This window comes from Hakea prostrata, chromosome 3 (assembly GCF_041222555.1).
Source record: "Hakea prostrata isolate BN-2017 chromosome 3, UWA_Hpros_2, whole genome shotgun sequence".
In the NCBI taxonomy this organism is placed as follows: Eukaryota; Viridiplantae; Streptophyta; class Magnoliopsida; order Proteales; family Proteaceae; genus Hakea; species Hakea prostrata.
This window is the reverse complement of record NC_142602.1, coordinates 72,307,736-72,323,888: the sequence shown is the minus strand read 5'-3', so window position 1 is coordinate 72,323,888 and position 16,153 is coordinate 72,307,736. Positions and strand designations below refer to the sequence as shown.

General features: G+C 37.6%; 1 pseudogene; it reads left to right on the top strand.

The window, feature by feature from the left end:
- The first annotated feature begins 6,353 nt into the window (after positions 1–6,353).
- Positions 6,354–13,539, top strand: LOC149022991 (dynamin-related protein 4C pseudogene; annotated as a pseudogene).
- Positions 13,540–16,153: the final 2,614 nt, after the last annotated feature.

Here is a 16,153-nt window from a genome sequence, read left to right as displayed (position 1 = left end):
TTAAGGAAATTAGGGCTTTTTCGTGCCTAAGGAACTTAGGGCTTTTTTCTGCCTAAGGAATTTAGGGCTTTTTCGTGCCTAAGGAACTTAGGGCTTTTTTCGTGCCTAAGGAACTTAGGGCTTTTTCGTGCCTAAGGAACTTAGGGCTTTTTTCGTGCCTAAGGAACTTAGGGCTTTTTTCTGCCTAAGGAACTTAGGACTTTTTTTTGCCTAAGGAACTTAGGGTTTTTTTCGTGCCTAAGGAACTTAGGGTTTTTTTCGTGCCTAAAGAACTTAGGGCTTTTTTGTGCCTAAGGAACTTAGGGCTTTTTTCCGCCTAAGGAACTTAGGGTTTTTTCTGCCTAAGGAACTTAGGGCTTTTTTCTGCCTAAGGAACTTAGGGGTTTTTTCTGCCTAAGGAACTTAGGACTTTTTGTGCCTAAGGAGTTTAGGGCTTTTTCTGCCTAAGGAACTTAGGGCTTTTTTTTGCCTAAGGAACTTAGGACTTTTTGTGCCTAAGGAGCTTAGGGCTTTTTGTGCCTAAGGAGAGCTTAAGGCTTTTTGTGCCTAAGGAGCTTAGGGCTTTTTTCTGCCTAAGGAACTTAGGGCTTTTTAGTGCCTAAGGAACTTAGGGCTTTTTTCTACCTAAGGAACTTAGGGCTTTTTAGTGCCTAAGGGAACTTAAGTTTAGCTTTTTGTGCCTAAGGAGCTTAGGGCTTTTTGTGCCTAAGGAGAGCTTAGGGCTTTTTGTGACCGACCTTAGTAGGTCGGTTTTATGAAGTAATCTTTCTGTATAGTTGAGATGTGAGATGTTTATCTCTCTTTACTCTCCCGAGCATGATAGGTCAAGTCTTTTTGAGCTGTTATGTTTCATCCAGTTGAGAACTTTTGCTTGTATGTAGAACTCCTTTCTCTTGATCATGTATGGTCGATTATATCTTGAGCTTCCGTACTTGTAATTTTGAAGATATTTTGCTATCCACGAGCTCAAAGGCTTTGAAAATATTGTATATAGACTTTTGTCGTTGAAGCTAAATATATTGTTGCTGATGAATTCCAGTGATAGCTGACTTAAAGAGTAATATTGCGTAATTGCCACCAGAAAGAGCCCCGAGGAACCAGTAATGTATGAATCAAGATATAGGAGCATTGAGGAAAATATCTCTTACAGACGACATTCTACATCTTAGTGAACTTCAAGTCTTTTCGTTCATCTCTTCCACCTGCGAATTGATTTTCTGAATCGAAAAGATTGTAGTCATGGAGCTTTTGCTTCTCCAATCACTTTCTTGAACTCAAAATCAAGGAATGCAATATATGATTGGTAGTGTTGATGATCTCAACAATAATGTAGGCGTTTGATGTTAGTTGAGATATTGGAAGTCACAGTAGCAAGGTCATGGCGAGAGGAGCTTGCTAGTCTCATGGAGAAGAAGAATTATTTACTCCGATGGTGGAACCAGTGTCGCTCCACGGTTGTAGAAATGACAATGCTAGTTCCATGCATGTTCAAGAGTTGAAAAACACTGCAGTTGAACCAGAGAGCTTTCAGGATCAATGTTAAGGGATTCCTGTCAGCCTTCGCTTAGATGTTGATTGAGTTGGCTAGAGGTTGAAGGGATGTAGTGCAGCAAGAGAATCTCTCCTTGGAAATCCTCGACGATACTAGTGTTGTTCCAATGAATCTTGGACCAGCCGCGAAGGCATGCATCAAACGTCTACAATCTTCGTTCATTGCTAACAAACTCATGGCCGCGGTGAAGTTACAACTTCTTGCTAAGAACAGATTTGAAAATCGAGCAGTATTGGTAAATTCGGTGCTGTTCCGACCTTGATTCTGCTTCTTCGTTGCAGTGGTCCGCAGGCAGGCTCAAGAATATGCTGCAAAGCTCTTTTGAATTTCTCTCTCCATGAATAAAACAAATCCTTGATTGTTGATTTTGACGGAGAGAGAACTACTTAATGCGGCTCTAAAGAACATCGATGTTGCACTTGGCTGAATTTCAGTTTGTAGAGTGCTTCAAGGCACAGATTGTCATCACCTGTCAAGTGTTCACAAATACATTGACTGCGGAAAACATATCATGATAATCAGCATATTTCAGATGTCACAGATTGATAAATAAGCTTCCCAACAATTCAACAGATACATATGCTTTTGCCCAAGAAGTTTCTTAGCCACCTCTTCAGTGGATCTTGAAATCGAAACAGAAATCATATTCGTTCACAAGAAGAGGGTGGTTGCATGTTTTGATGAAGACACAAGGGCGTCAACAAAATGTTAACATAATTCTGTTTAATGGTGCTAGCAACTGCATAGACGTCAAATCGTGCATGTGAATCAGCCTCGTTTAGTAATAGAAATTAATCTTATTCCTCCATTGAGAAATCCATCTTCTTTAATAATTTAATCCGTCAACAAGTGTGGCCTTGGCTCAACACAGATTTGTTGTTTTCAGGACAACTTGCAGCTTCTTGTAGCCAGTTGTTGGATGCTTTAGTAATTGGCACCTTTATCAATGAGCAGAATGACCTACAAAGCATATGGATCATAATTGTTACTTCTGAAGTAACCATATAGATCATTTCCTTTTGGCTTAAGAAGTTCCCAGCACGCTCTAGCCACTTGATCGACTTCTATGATTTTTAATGTTCTAGGCTTCATCCCATCCAGCCCTTGCAAGAGAAAAGGAACAGAACCTGGATGATATTTCTGGATTTTTACTAGGCAACGCCATATGTGGCATACGATGAGTTTCGTCTTTTCCATCATCATTACCCATAAAAGGCTGCTTCGGAATCTCCACGCAATGCTTCATCTCGAAGAAAGAACTCCTTACCCCGTAGTTCATCGGACGGTTGCCGATCCTTTTATTATTTTATTGGTCAATGAATATGAAAGGAAAAATTGCTAAACACGTGCAAAAAGCGAACCACGGGAGGTAGAGGATGCATGACATACTTTATGGTTAAATTACCCTAAAGGGAATTTGAAGACAATATTACCTCACAAGAGAATTTGATAACCTCATTATTCGGAGGGTTGATTAATTTAGCGTTCCTGATCTGATCTGCATGATGGCTTTTTGATCAAGATTCCCACAGCGGCGCCAATTGTTACTGCACAATCCTATTCGTCCCTTCAGCCGAATGAACCTGCAAGAATGAGCTCGACCGTGGAGGTCGAATTTTCACCTCCGACGATCTAGTTAGGAATCCGATTGAGGAAAACAAGAAAGTAATGAACAATAAGAATTCGAATAGTGATAGTTCTATTCAGCGTATCTTTCTCTTGTGCTCCCTTACCTTTTTATAGATTTTCTATGTATGAGTTCGTCTCGAACTAAAACATTACTTGGACTGCAATACGAACTTTAGTGATTGAGTCCTTCTCAAATATGAGTTATTGAGTCCCAGTCGAATACTTTGTCTTCGGTTATCAATTTACTAGGATTCACTTTGTTATCCTGTCTATACGCTTGTATAACAGGCCTTGACTTGGTCTGTTCAACCTGGGTGTATCCGAACTGGTTCGACCTGGGTTTATCCAACCTGATCCGACCTGGGTTTATCCGAATTAGTTCGAGCCATTTTATTTATTCTATATCACATCCCATTAGTTCCAAAACTATAACTTCTAGATCTTAAACTGAAACCAAAACACCAAATCCTTAACGAAATTAAAACTCAAGAAATTAGAAACAATCCCTAAAATTCAATTAACATTTTTTTCATAATAAAAAAATAAAAAAATGAAAAAGAAACCATTTTTGGGCCTAAGGTACGATGGCCATGCCAAATGTATAGTTGCTTGAACGTTGATACCTCTCTAGATATTAAAGCAACCAAAGCCAAATTGTCTTTTTCGAATAAAAATATTTTGCGTTCCATTTTTTTTTCCTTAAAAAAAAATAAAAACACTCGGCATCCATAGCTTCTTTGTCCATGCAACTCGGATCAGGGGCTTTACCAATTGAAAATTTTCTAAGAGGACGCAACTGTAATTTTTCAGGTAAGAATATGTTATTGGAATTACCCTATTCTTTTCTGAAAAGAAAGCTTTTACCTTTTTTTTGTTTTTGATCAAGGTTTTACCCTTTCTTTTTCAGAGGATTTGAGGCTGTCATTACTCTATTTGGAGGATCAGAGACTTTACACTTACAAGTAAATGGATCATTATTTTCTTGTCGATGGATGACATGTGTTTTAACATCACATCAAAGGGTTGAAGTCTATTTACAAATCATATCAGTTTTTTTTATATAAATTTAATCTCAGCTCTTTGATGGCTTTTTGATCAAGATTCCCACAAACGGCGCCAATTGTTACTGCACAATCCTGTTTGTCCCTTCAGCCGGATGAACCTGCAAGAATGAGCTCGACCGTGGAGGTCGAGTTTTCACTTCCGACGATCTAGTTAGGAATCGGATTAAGGAAAACAAGAAAGTAATGAACAATAAGAATTCAAATAGTGATAGTTCTATTCAACGTACCTTTCTCTTGTGCTCCCTTACCTTTTTATAGGTTTTCTATGTATGAGTTCGTCTCGAACTAAAACATTACTTGGACTGCAATACGAACTTTAGGCTGCGTTTGTTTGCTGGAATAAAGGTGGGGTGGGAAAAAAGGGGTGGGAAAATTCTTGAAAAATGTGTATATTTCTTACTTTTCCTTTAAATCCTAAAATGGTAGAGTGTTTGGTTGCTTGGGGTGGGAAAGTGGGAGACAAGGTTCCTTGAATCAAGGAACCTTGTCTGCTGATGTGGCAGTTCAACTTTCCCACCCCATGCTATTTTAAAACCCCACATATTTGATGGGATTTTGTGGGAAAGTTGGGAAAAGTAAAAAGTGGGACCCACCCAATCACTTTTCCACAAAACCCTTTCCTTTCCTTTTCTTCTCCCTCACCCCACTACATGTAGGACCCACATGTTTTTTTTTCCCACCCCTTTTTTCCCACCCCACCTTTGCAAACAAACGCAGCCTTAGTGATTGAGTCCTTCTCAAATATGAGTTATTGAGTCCCAGTCGAATACTTTGTCTTCGGTTATCAATTTACTAGGATTCACTTTGTTATCTTGCCTATATGCTTGTATAACAGGCCTTGACTTGTTCTGTTCAACCTGGGTGTATCCGACCTGATCCTACCTGGGTTTATCCAACCTGATCCGACCTGGGTTTATCCGAATTGGTTCGAGCCATTTTATTTATTCTATATCACATCCCATTAGTTCCAAAACTATAACTTCTAGATCTTAAACTGAAACCAAAACACCAAATCCTTAACGAAATTAAAGCTCAAGAAATTAGAAACAATCCCTAAAATTCAATTAACATTTTTCTCATAATAAAAAAATAAAAAAATGAAAAAGAAACCATTTTTGGGCCTAAGGTACGATGGCCATGCCAAATGTATAGTTGCTTGAACGTTGATACCTGTCAAGATATTAAAGCAACCAAAGCCAAATTGTCTTTTTCGAATAAAAATATGTTGTTGACGTCTGAGGGATCTGTACGCACACCAGAACTGTTGTTGTAATCACAGTACTTCTTTAGAGCTGAAACGTACATGAAGTACTTTCTTTAAGGTATTTAGACACCCCGAATTGTGCAATACGGGTTCTAAAAGTGTCTTCACCCCAAGATCAGTCAGCCCAAACCTTTAAGGTTGCACCCCAGAAAGGTTTACTCAAGGTATAATCAGGTTATGTTCACTGCTTAACAGAATAACAGGGAGAGAGAGAGAGAGAGAGGAGGAGGAATTCTGTGTGTCAAGAATGAGCACGAAATAGAGTTTATATAGAGCCCCAAAGGCTGTGGGTGAAAGGGTAAATTTGTGAGGGTACCTTTCAGCAAGGTACCTTCAGCTGACCTCCCTACAGGAGAGTGCCACTCAAATGGCATCTCCACGTATTCACCTAGTAGTGGGCTTTCCAGAATAGGGCCCATGACAAACTGGGCCTTCCGGATCAAGCCCAAGTCCCAAGTCATATAGATATATATATATATATCTATATGATCATGGCAGGGTCACTATAGGGTATCAAGTAAATTAATAATACCTGGGCTCTTACTATATAAAAACCATATGATCAGATCCTCTCCACCCGATGTGGGACTAAATAAAACCATGGATAAAAGACACAATTAAAATAAATAAAATATTTATATAAAGTTTTAAACATATTTACAACAAAATATTTTGCGTTCCATTTTTTTTTCCCTTCAAAAAAAAAAAAAAAAACACTCGGCATCCATAGCTTCTTTGTCCATGCAACTCGGATCAGGGGCTTTACCAATTGAAAATTTTCTAAGAGGACGCAACTGTAATTTTTCAGGTAAGAATATGTTATTGCTAAAGGTGTAAAGAATCTATGTCTTGCAAGTCTTGCCATAAAAAATTAACAATAATAAAATTTTCAAAAAGGAAGTCCTCCTTGCCTTTAAAATGGTTTCTCAGCTTCTTCTTCGACTCTGTGCTCTACAACCCAAACGTTGCTACCCATTTCTTCGCTCTATTCACTATTCCCAGCCCTTTGCTTAGTTCCTTCCCTGGATTGAACAAAAAGGCGAGATTTGGTTTGGGAAACTCAAATGATCATGATCTTGAAGTTGCACCAGAGGTGATTACACCCATCTCATCTGTGCCACCCTACACCTGTTACAATGAACGAATTCGACCTCTGCTCGACACCATCGACAAACTACGCCTACTCAATGTCATGCAAGAAGGCATTGAGTTACCCACAATCGTCGTTGTGGGTGATCAATCCTCCGGCAAATCCAGTGTTCTTGAATCCCTCGCCGGCATCAGTTTACCTCGAGGTCTCGGCATCTGTACTCGTGTTCCCCTCATAATGCGACTTCAAAGACACTCATCAACTAAATCTGAATCTGAACTTCACTTGGAGTATAACGGTAAAGAAGTTCATACAGATGAAGATCATGTAGCACAACATATTCAAGATGCCACCAATGAGATTGCTGGTTCGTCTAAGGGAATTTCCAATACTCCGCTCACTCTTGTTGTGAAGAAGATCGGTGTTCCTGATCTAACCATGGTTGATTTGCCTGGTATTACTAGGGTTCCTGTTCGTGGCCAACCTGAAGACATCTACGAGCAAATTTCAAACATAATTATGGAGCATATAACTCCAGAAGAGAGCATTATTTTGAATGTCTTATCTGCTACTGTGGACTTTCCCACCTGCGAATCGATCAGGATGTCGCAACGTGTGGACAAGACCGGGGAGAGGACCTTGGCTGTTGTGACAAAGTGTGATCAAGCCCCCGAAGGTCTGCAAGCGAAGGTTATTACAAATGATGTCAACATTGGGCTCGGTTATGTCTGCGTGAGGAATCGAATCGGAGAAGAATCGTATGAGGAAGCAAGGGAGGAGGAGGCAAGACTATTTAAATCTCATCCCCTTCTCTCTAAAATCAACAAGTCGATTGTGGGTATCCCTGTTTTGGCTCAGAAGCTGGTGGAGTTCCAAGCAACTAGTATTTCCTAGTGTCAACCAGGCATTGTGAAGAAGATCAATGAAAAGCTGAGTCTCAGTGTTTCCGAGCTTGACAAATTGCCCAAACATTTATCCAATGTTACGGATGCAATGACTGTGTTTATGCAAATTATTGGTTCTACAAAAGAATCTCTCAGGAAAATTCTCATCAGGGGTGAGTTTGATGAGTACCTAGAAGAGAAGGATATGCATGGCACAGCTCGAATGGCGGATATGCTCGATGGGTACTCCAAAGAACTCCACCAAAATTGCAGCAACTCAGGGGCAAAGTTCTTAGTGGATGAAATTTAGGTGTTAGAGGAAGCGAAAGGGATTGAGCTACCCAATTTCATTCCTCGCACTGGTTTTCTCAGCATATTACAGGGCAAAGTGAAGGAAATATCGAATATTCCTGTTGAATTTGTTGAGAAGATATGGTCTTATATGGGAGCTGTTGTAGTGTATGTCTTGATGTCTCACGCTGATGGGTATCCAAAGCTTCAATCTTGCATGAGAAGGGCAGTGCAGAATCTGATGGAGAAGAAGATGAAGGGGGGACGGGTGGGAGGGGGGGGGGGGGGGGGGGGGGGGGGGGGGCCGGAGAAAAAAAAGAAACCCGGAAAAAAAGGGAGAAGGGGGGGGGGGGGGGGGGGGCCAACCAACCCCCCGGGGGGAGAGGAAGAGGGGAAGGAGGCAAAGGGGGGGGGGGGGGGGGGGGGGGGGGGGGGGGGGGGGGGGGGGGGGGGGGGGTGGGGGGGGGGGGGTGGGGGGGGGTTTGGGGGGGGGGTGAAGCACGAGGTTGCTTAAAGCATTACACCCTGAGTATCTAGTTTGGAATACCCAGACCGCTGCTTCCAGCTAGTATTTATAGTATAAATACTGAAGTCTATTGGTAATTGGACTCTCCTACAAAGGCCCATTACACCGTTAGATCGTAACTAATCTGATGGCTCATATTAGAACATAAGTTGAATATGACTCAAATACCTCAACAATAAGTTGGGTATAACTTGAGTACCTCAACACAAGTTGGGTATGACTCAAATACCTCAACAATCTCCTCCTATGTTCTACATATGGCTCTAGCATTAGTCCCAGAAATGTAATGTTCAAAATCAATTCAGAATCATTCATAACTTTCCAAAAGAGAATAGTATTCAATAAAATCCAAAAGAACATTTTGAATCAAAACATGAGTTTTAGAACAAATCTAAACCCAATCTAATTAGAAGTTCTTCTTGGATTGAATTACTTATTCTCACAAAGAACAATACAGCTGTTCCTTGCATCCTTGAACGATTTACTCTTAAAGTGAATATTTCCTATCGAGATCCATCCTGACAGCTTTGAGTGATTTTACTTGTCAAGTAAATCTTTCCATCAAGCCAGATGATTGGATTCGCTCCTCCATTTTTATCATCCATTGCAAATTTACCAAAATATGAATTTCATAATATATGAATTCAATCATTTGTATAAGTATCTAGCTCAATCAAAAGAACTTAGTACAACCCACATGATGACTGAAAAATCATCGCATTCTCATAGAGTTTCTATACAAAAACAAGATCTAAACGGTTTCTTTTACAAGAACCATTCCATGTTTCTATTTGAAATCATGTTCAACATAATTTGCATTCTCATCAAGTTTCTATATAAGAACAAGATCTAAATGATTTCTTTTACAAAGAACCATTTCATGTTTCTATTTGAAATCATGTTCAACATAATTTGCATTCTCATCAAGTTTCTATACAAGAACAAGATCTAAATGATTTCTTTTACAAAGAACCATTCCATGTTTCTATTTGGAATGTTAGAGTTATCGTGTCCAACATAGTTTATTGGTTATATCATCAAATTTGGAATGATAAACCTTTCTATGGAAGACATATCATCAGATGTGGAATGATATAAAGATAACAATAACATCATCGAAACATATCAACAATTTTCATATTCCTTGAATGGAATAATAAGGTAATCAAGCTTCATACAAAGGCTGTTATATCATCAATGTGGAATGATTTCACAAACCTCTATACTCCACAATCTTGCCAAATTATCTGAAATATGCAAATTGTCATGAATGCTAACTATGGCTAGATGAAATTCGAACAATTCAAAATAACATGAAATTGGATTAAGACCTATCTATCTATAAGGTCTTTAATCCCATCTCCCCCACAATTTTGAATGTTCGATTTGTATTTCAATCCCTTTGTAAGGGCATCTATCATGTTCTATATTGATCAACTAAAGTGATCACTTCTTGTTTTATTAGATAATTCAGCACAATCTGCATTAGCCTAATTTGTCTCCTCTTACCATTAAAGAGTGAGGTATTAGCTATCATTGTTGTTGCTTGATTATCACAAAACAAACTTCAAGCTAATCATAGGAATATCCAGGATCAGATCTTTTATCCACTCTCTGCCTTATCTCTCCTGAGGCTAGAGAATATAATTCTGATTCTATAAAAGATAGAACTCAGAACAATACAGTTCATGTATTGGATTTTCTTTTTAATAGCCAATTCACCTAGTGTAAGAATAATCACTAGTAGATTGTAGTTCATATTTCTGAGCAATAAGATGCATCAGAATTATCCTTCCAAAATTTGAGGATGTCCAAATTAAAGAAGAACATAGTTTGTAGTACCCTTAAGATATCTCATTAATCTTTTGAGGGCATTCCAGTGCTCTGTACTAGGATTACATATGAAGCAACTCAACATGCCTACTATATAGGCTATATCTGGCCTAGTGCAATTCATTGCATGCATAAGACTACCAATTAGTTTAGAATATTCTAACTGATTCACAACTTTACCATCTTTTGATACAGGCTGTTATAATCATATGGTGCCTCTACTGGTTTACATCCACTGTATCCCCATCTAGAAAGTAGTTTTTCAATACAACTAGATTGGTTAAGGTAATTCCCTACCCAGAAAAACTTACTTTCACGCTAAGAATGATGTTTACAACACCAAGATCCGTCATGTCAAATTCTTTAACTAAGGTTTCTTTGATTTCACTCACTACAGAATAATCAGAACCAAGAATTAGCATGTCGTCTATATGTAAGCAAATAATTATGACCTTATTCGACACAGACTTATAGTAAAGGCATTTATCAGAGTTACTCATTTGAAACCAAAACTCTTTACTTATTTTGTCAAATTTTTGTGCCATAATCTATGTGCTTATTTAAGATCAAATGACTAAATTAATTTATAGTCTTTATATTCGAAACCTTTCATGACATACTCTTCAAGTTTGTTCATGTAGGCTTTATAATCCATATCATTCACTCTATCAGAATCCACAAGATTTAAAACCGATATGAATAATTTGATATGGAACAAAACAATTTTTCTTCACTTTCTTGCACTAATTTTATACCTAGTGAAGGTCTCTATATTTGGTCAAGTAAAATTAGATGTATATCTCCATTCAAGTGTTCTCTCTCTTCCACTCTAATTTTTTTCTTCAAAAAAAAATGCTTAAAAAATATTTACAGAAGAGAGTAAGTTGCAGTTTCTTTTTGGATTTCGACAGTAATTACTTTGTTTACTTTAATCGAATCCTTTCTTTTGCATACTAATAAAAGAAACATAAAATAAATAGCAACCCAAACAAGATAGGTTTCCTATTTTAAATTTCATGCTTATGGGTTCAAATTTGATGTCTTTCACTTAAATTTTACCCATCTAATATATCATGCATATAAACCACAAGAAGGGGCTTTGACCAGCTAACAAAACCCAGCCACTAAAGAGAAATCATATTCTTGATTCCATAAGCAATTTTCTTTATATAAAAAAATATAAAAGAAATCAGAAAGAAAAGAGAGAGGAACAAATCAGTGCATTGTCAGTGCATTGTCCAAAAAGAGGCTATCATGCCAAAAACAAGAAAATAATTAAAAATTTAATTCTCTCACATCAATACACAGTAAAAAATAATTCACGGTTTTGTTATAACTCAATAGTTTAAAACAAAAAACGGTAATCATTAAGAAATAAGGAGACTCACTCGTGATCTCTTGTACTCAACAAAAGATGTTGTCGTTGCCTCCGGTTTTGGTTTCTCATCCCGGACCACCACATCTTTCAGCCAACAATACATAATCCCACTTTCAGCTAATAGCCGATTAAAATAGGGAAGTGTTCTATGATGGAAAACCAATTCCAGCACTAGGTAGAAGTCACGTCCAACTCCATAACCCTTTTTCTCTTTTGTTTAGCAAAAAACAAAGGCTAAGCAGTTTTTCCGGACTACGCTTCACCGCCTCGCATGGAAGACTGAAACCCTTCAAACCTCGGGAGAGAGAGAAAGTGTTCAAAAAAGCAAAATTTTCAACGAATTCGAGAGAAGACGTAGGTTCGTTCCAAACCCTAGCTTCGGATAACGAAGCAAACTGATTTGCAATGATATGTGAATGCTAATAAAGGTTATCGATCCACTTCTTTTAAAACTAATGTTTTAAAAATAGAATGCCGGAAGAAGTCAGTCGCATCTTGAACGTCGGTGCATTGCCAAAAGCAAGAAAAGAATTAAAAATATTCAATTTGGCACATCAATGCACAATAAATAAATAAAAAAGTTACCATTAACACTTTCTTTTCCTCTTTTTCTTTTTCATTCCGTCACACATGACAAATATTGATTCACTGTTTTGTTAAAACTTAATAGTTTAAAACAAAAAAGCATCAGTAATCATGAAGAAATAAGAAAACTCACACTGGTATTCTATTGTCCAGTTCTACGAGTACTGATTAGCTCCAGTTTTAGACTTCCAATCTTGAAATAAAGTACTAGAAAAATAAAACTGTATGAAGAGCAGAGAGTGGAAGAAGGATATACCATAAGCGGAATTCCTGTCACAGGCTTGATCCTTCTCATTCAAGCCACACAAAACCTGGAGCTCTGTCATCGCAACCCTTGGATGCCTCCTCCTCAATAGATAGATATTAACAAATCCTTCTTAACACGAAAAAATTCGTAATGCTTTAAGATTGTTAGGGTTAGGGTTTAAGCACGAGGTTGCTTAAAGCATTACACCCTGAGTATCTAGTTTGGAATACCCAGACCGCTGCTTCCAGCTAGTATTTATAGTATAAATACTGAAGTCTATTGGTAATTGGACTCTCCTACAAAGGCCCATTACACCGTTAGATCGTAACTAATCTGATGGCTCATATTAGAACATAAGTTGAGTATGACTCAAATACCTCAACAATAAGTTGGGTATAACTTGAGTACCTCAACACAAGTTGGGTATGACTCAAATACCTCAACAGCATTTGATCTGAGAATGCGAATTACTGCTTATTGGGAGTCCGTGCTGCAGAGATTGGTGGATTGCTTGGCTCTTTATCATGTGTTCAGTGTTCAGAAGCTGGTGAACGAAGAGATGGAGAAGGAGATGGTGACTGAGTTGATGAGACCTGGTAGTGGTGGTATTGAGCGGTTGCTGGAAGAATCTCCTTCCATTGCTACAAAACGAGAGAGGCTCACCCAGAGTATCAATTTACTGAGGGAATCAAAGAAGGTTGTAGGAGAGATCATGGATATGGTTGAACCTCCTAACAATGACTTCTCTACTAGGGTTGGGTTTCTAAATTATGCTTTTATCCCTTCTGCCCCTCTGGAAATTGAAGTCGTGCCCCCACTGAAAATTGCTTGGTAATTATGCAGCACTTGCAACAAACAGGATTTCCACCGTCCATATTTGAAAATTGTGTTTTCACACTTTTGAGAAACGGACGGTCAAGATCGAAATCTCAGTCAAGATCTCAATCTCAACTGTTCACAGCTACTGCGCAATTATTGTGCAAGCAATGAAGTCGAGCCCTCTACGTCTTCCATTTTTGTATGGGAGATGATAGTGTTTGGTTTTCTACTTTTGTATGCTTAGTATTTTTATGTTTTATGTATGCTATCTGGGAGGTTACCCAAAAAAATGGATACTCTCTGGGAAGTGCTATGCTATTATTGTGCCAAGCGGATGCTTTACTATTTTCTTGTAAGGGTTCTATTACTATGTTGGAATATCTGCAATGGAAAGAATAGTTTGAATATTTTAAACATTTTATTTTATATTATTTAGACTTAGGGTTATTTTTTCATTATTAGAATTAGGGAATTGAAAGGTGAAAAAAATATTTGGTAAAGGGTGGACAAGAAATTGAGAGGAAACATATACGTACACTCGAACCTCAGACATAAAAATACTTTCATAAAAAGGAAAAGAATTTAGGTTTCTTGGTTCACAATGAATCTAAACCCAATGTACCAACTGTGTGGCAGTGGCTCACTCGGTTTAGACTCCCATAAGAGTCATGACGGAATTTTATTCTGTTCATTTTGTAGATGGATGACATGTGTCCTGACATCACATCAAAGGGTTGAAGTTTATTTACAAGTCACATCAAAGAGCTGTGATTAAATTTATATAAAAAAAACTGATATGATTTGTAAATAGACTTCAACCCTTTGATGTGATGTTAAAACACATGTCATCCATCGACAAGAAACTAATGAACCATTTACTTGTAAGTGTAAAGTCTCTGATCCTCCAAATAGAGTAATGACAGCCTCAAATCCTCTGAAAAAGAAAGGGTAAAACCTTGATCAAAAACAAAAAAAAAGGTAAAAGCTTTCTTTTCAGAAAAGAATAGGGTAATTGCAATAGGGTCAGAAAAGATATGGCTGTTTTACTTTACACCTTTAAAGTAGTGGAGTAAATTCATTCCGTACTAATGGGAGTAATGGATGAAAGTGATATTTCTGAGTAATGGATGAAAGTGATATTTCTAGAGTAACTGTTGTCACACCTTCTTGTTTAGCTTATATTTGCCAATATTCCCATCTTTCATGTTTCTTTTCAAATATCCCCGAGGTGTATACTTCAATAGCTCTTTCATCCTTGACAATGCAATAATTCTACGGTAAACTCATTTTCAAGTTTTACCCATGGACTCCTTACTAGTTTGATGGTTATTTCTTTGCTTGTATAGATGTTGCATTTTGATCAAATGTTGCTTTTAAGATTTTTTGAATGATAATATAATGTAAACGTGCATATGTGAATATGAAGATGCAATCTTCTACCAAAAAAATAAATTTGAAATTGCAATCATTAAAAAATTATAAATAGTAGGGGTAATTTGAATCTTTTACTACATGGGGTTCCAGTTGAGTGACTATTGAATTGCCTCCAACTGCTAGGTTTACCCTATTGAATTTACATTGATCCAGTGCTTGGTAGTTGACCTTAAAAATGCATCCCAACCATAGATCTAGTAAAAACAAAGAGTAAAATTTTTTTTTCTTCCCCTTTTCTTGATAAATAATAAAATTTGTTTTCAAAAACTTTAAGGGGATGCGATTGAAAATTTTCAATAAAAAGTGCAATTGAAATTTTTTTGGTAAAAGGATGCCATTGCAATTATTCTATTTTATTTTATTTTTCTTCCTTTTGAAAAAGAAGACTTTTTATTTTTCTTTTCCGATTAGACTCTTTACCCTTACTCAGTGAGTATTTAAAAAAATAAAAAATAAAAAAGTACTATATGAGTTCCTTGTGAACCAAGAAACCAAATTTTTTTTTTTCCGGATTTGGACAAACCTAAATTCAAGTAGACAACAAATGGGGCTTAATGCGATGTTTCAGCTCACCAATTAAGAAAATCAATTATGTGTTAATACTCTATGGAGGGAACTTTCTACGGAGTGTCTATTGAATCATTGGATTGGATGCGATGTTTCCAAGGGGAAGCCTTAGCAGTAAGGGAAAACCTTCTTTATTGTGTTTCGGAAGAATGGATGGATGGATCAAGAGCTGGAATCGGACTGCCTTGGTCTTGTTAACACCTTGAACAAGATCTCCCCTCCTCCACTGGATAGTTGGGGAATTGTTCAGGATGTTTTTAAATTAGCAGATTGTGTAAGGCCTATCACCTTTGTTCACATTCCCAGGGAGCTTAACAGCTTGGCTGACTCCCTGGCAAAAGTTGCTATGTTCGCTGCAAGCAGGATGGAGCGGATTTCTCCTCCTTGGGTGCCTGAGACCTGTTCAGTCCCCTTGTTTTCGTCTTGTTCTTTTGAATGAACATCTATTGACAAAAAAAAAGAAAGAAAAAAGAATCATTGGATTCAGACACATGTTATATGTTTGGTCCAACGGCCAATAAAAGATACTAATATTCACCCTCTAAAAACGTATATTGAGTGAGTTCTTTTCAAACTCCAAACTCCATGAGATATAAAGATTGAACTTCCTTGTGACTAGGATTTTTTCTTTATTTTCATGTAATTGGAGTTTTCTCCTTTTATCTTCGGAAGGAAATGTTTTTTTTTTTTTTGGTAAACAACACTTCATTCAATGAACTAAAGAAAATATAGACACACAAACAAAAGAAAAATATAGACACAACTGCATGAATACACAAGGTTCGAACCAAACCAAGGACCGAAAAGTGACCAAACTGTCGTACATGCAATAGACAGGGTCATACAGGCTAAGAGTTGGGTCAAGCCCAAAGAACCCTTAAAACAAAAAATGTAGCAATTACAGCACCAAAGAAGGAAAGGTATTTTACAGCCTGTTGCGGATAAAATATTACTGAACCGGGTCCATCTTCGGTTCAGTCTTTAACCCCT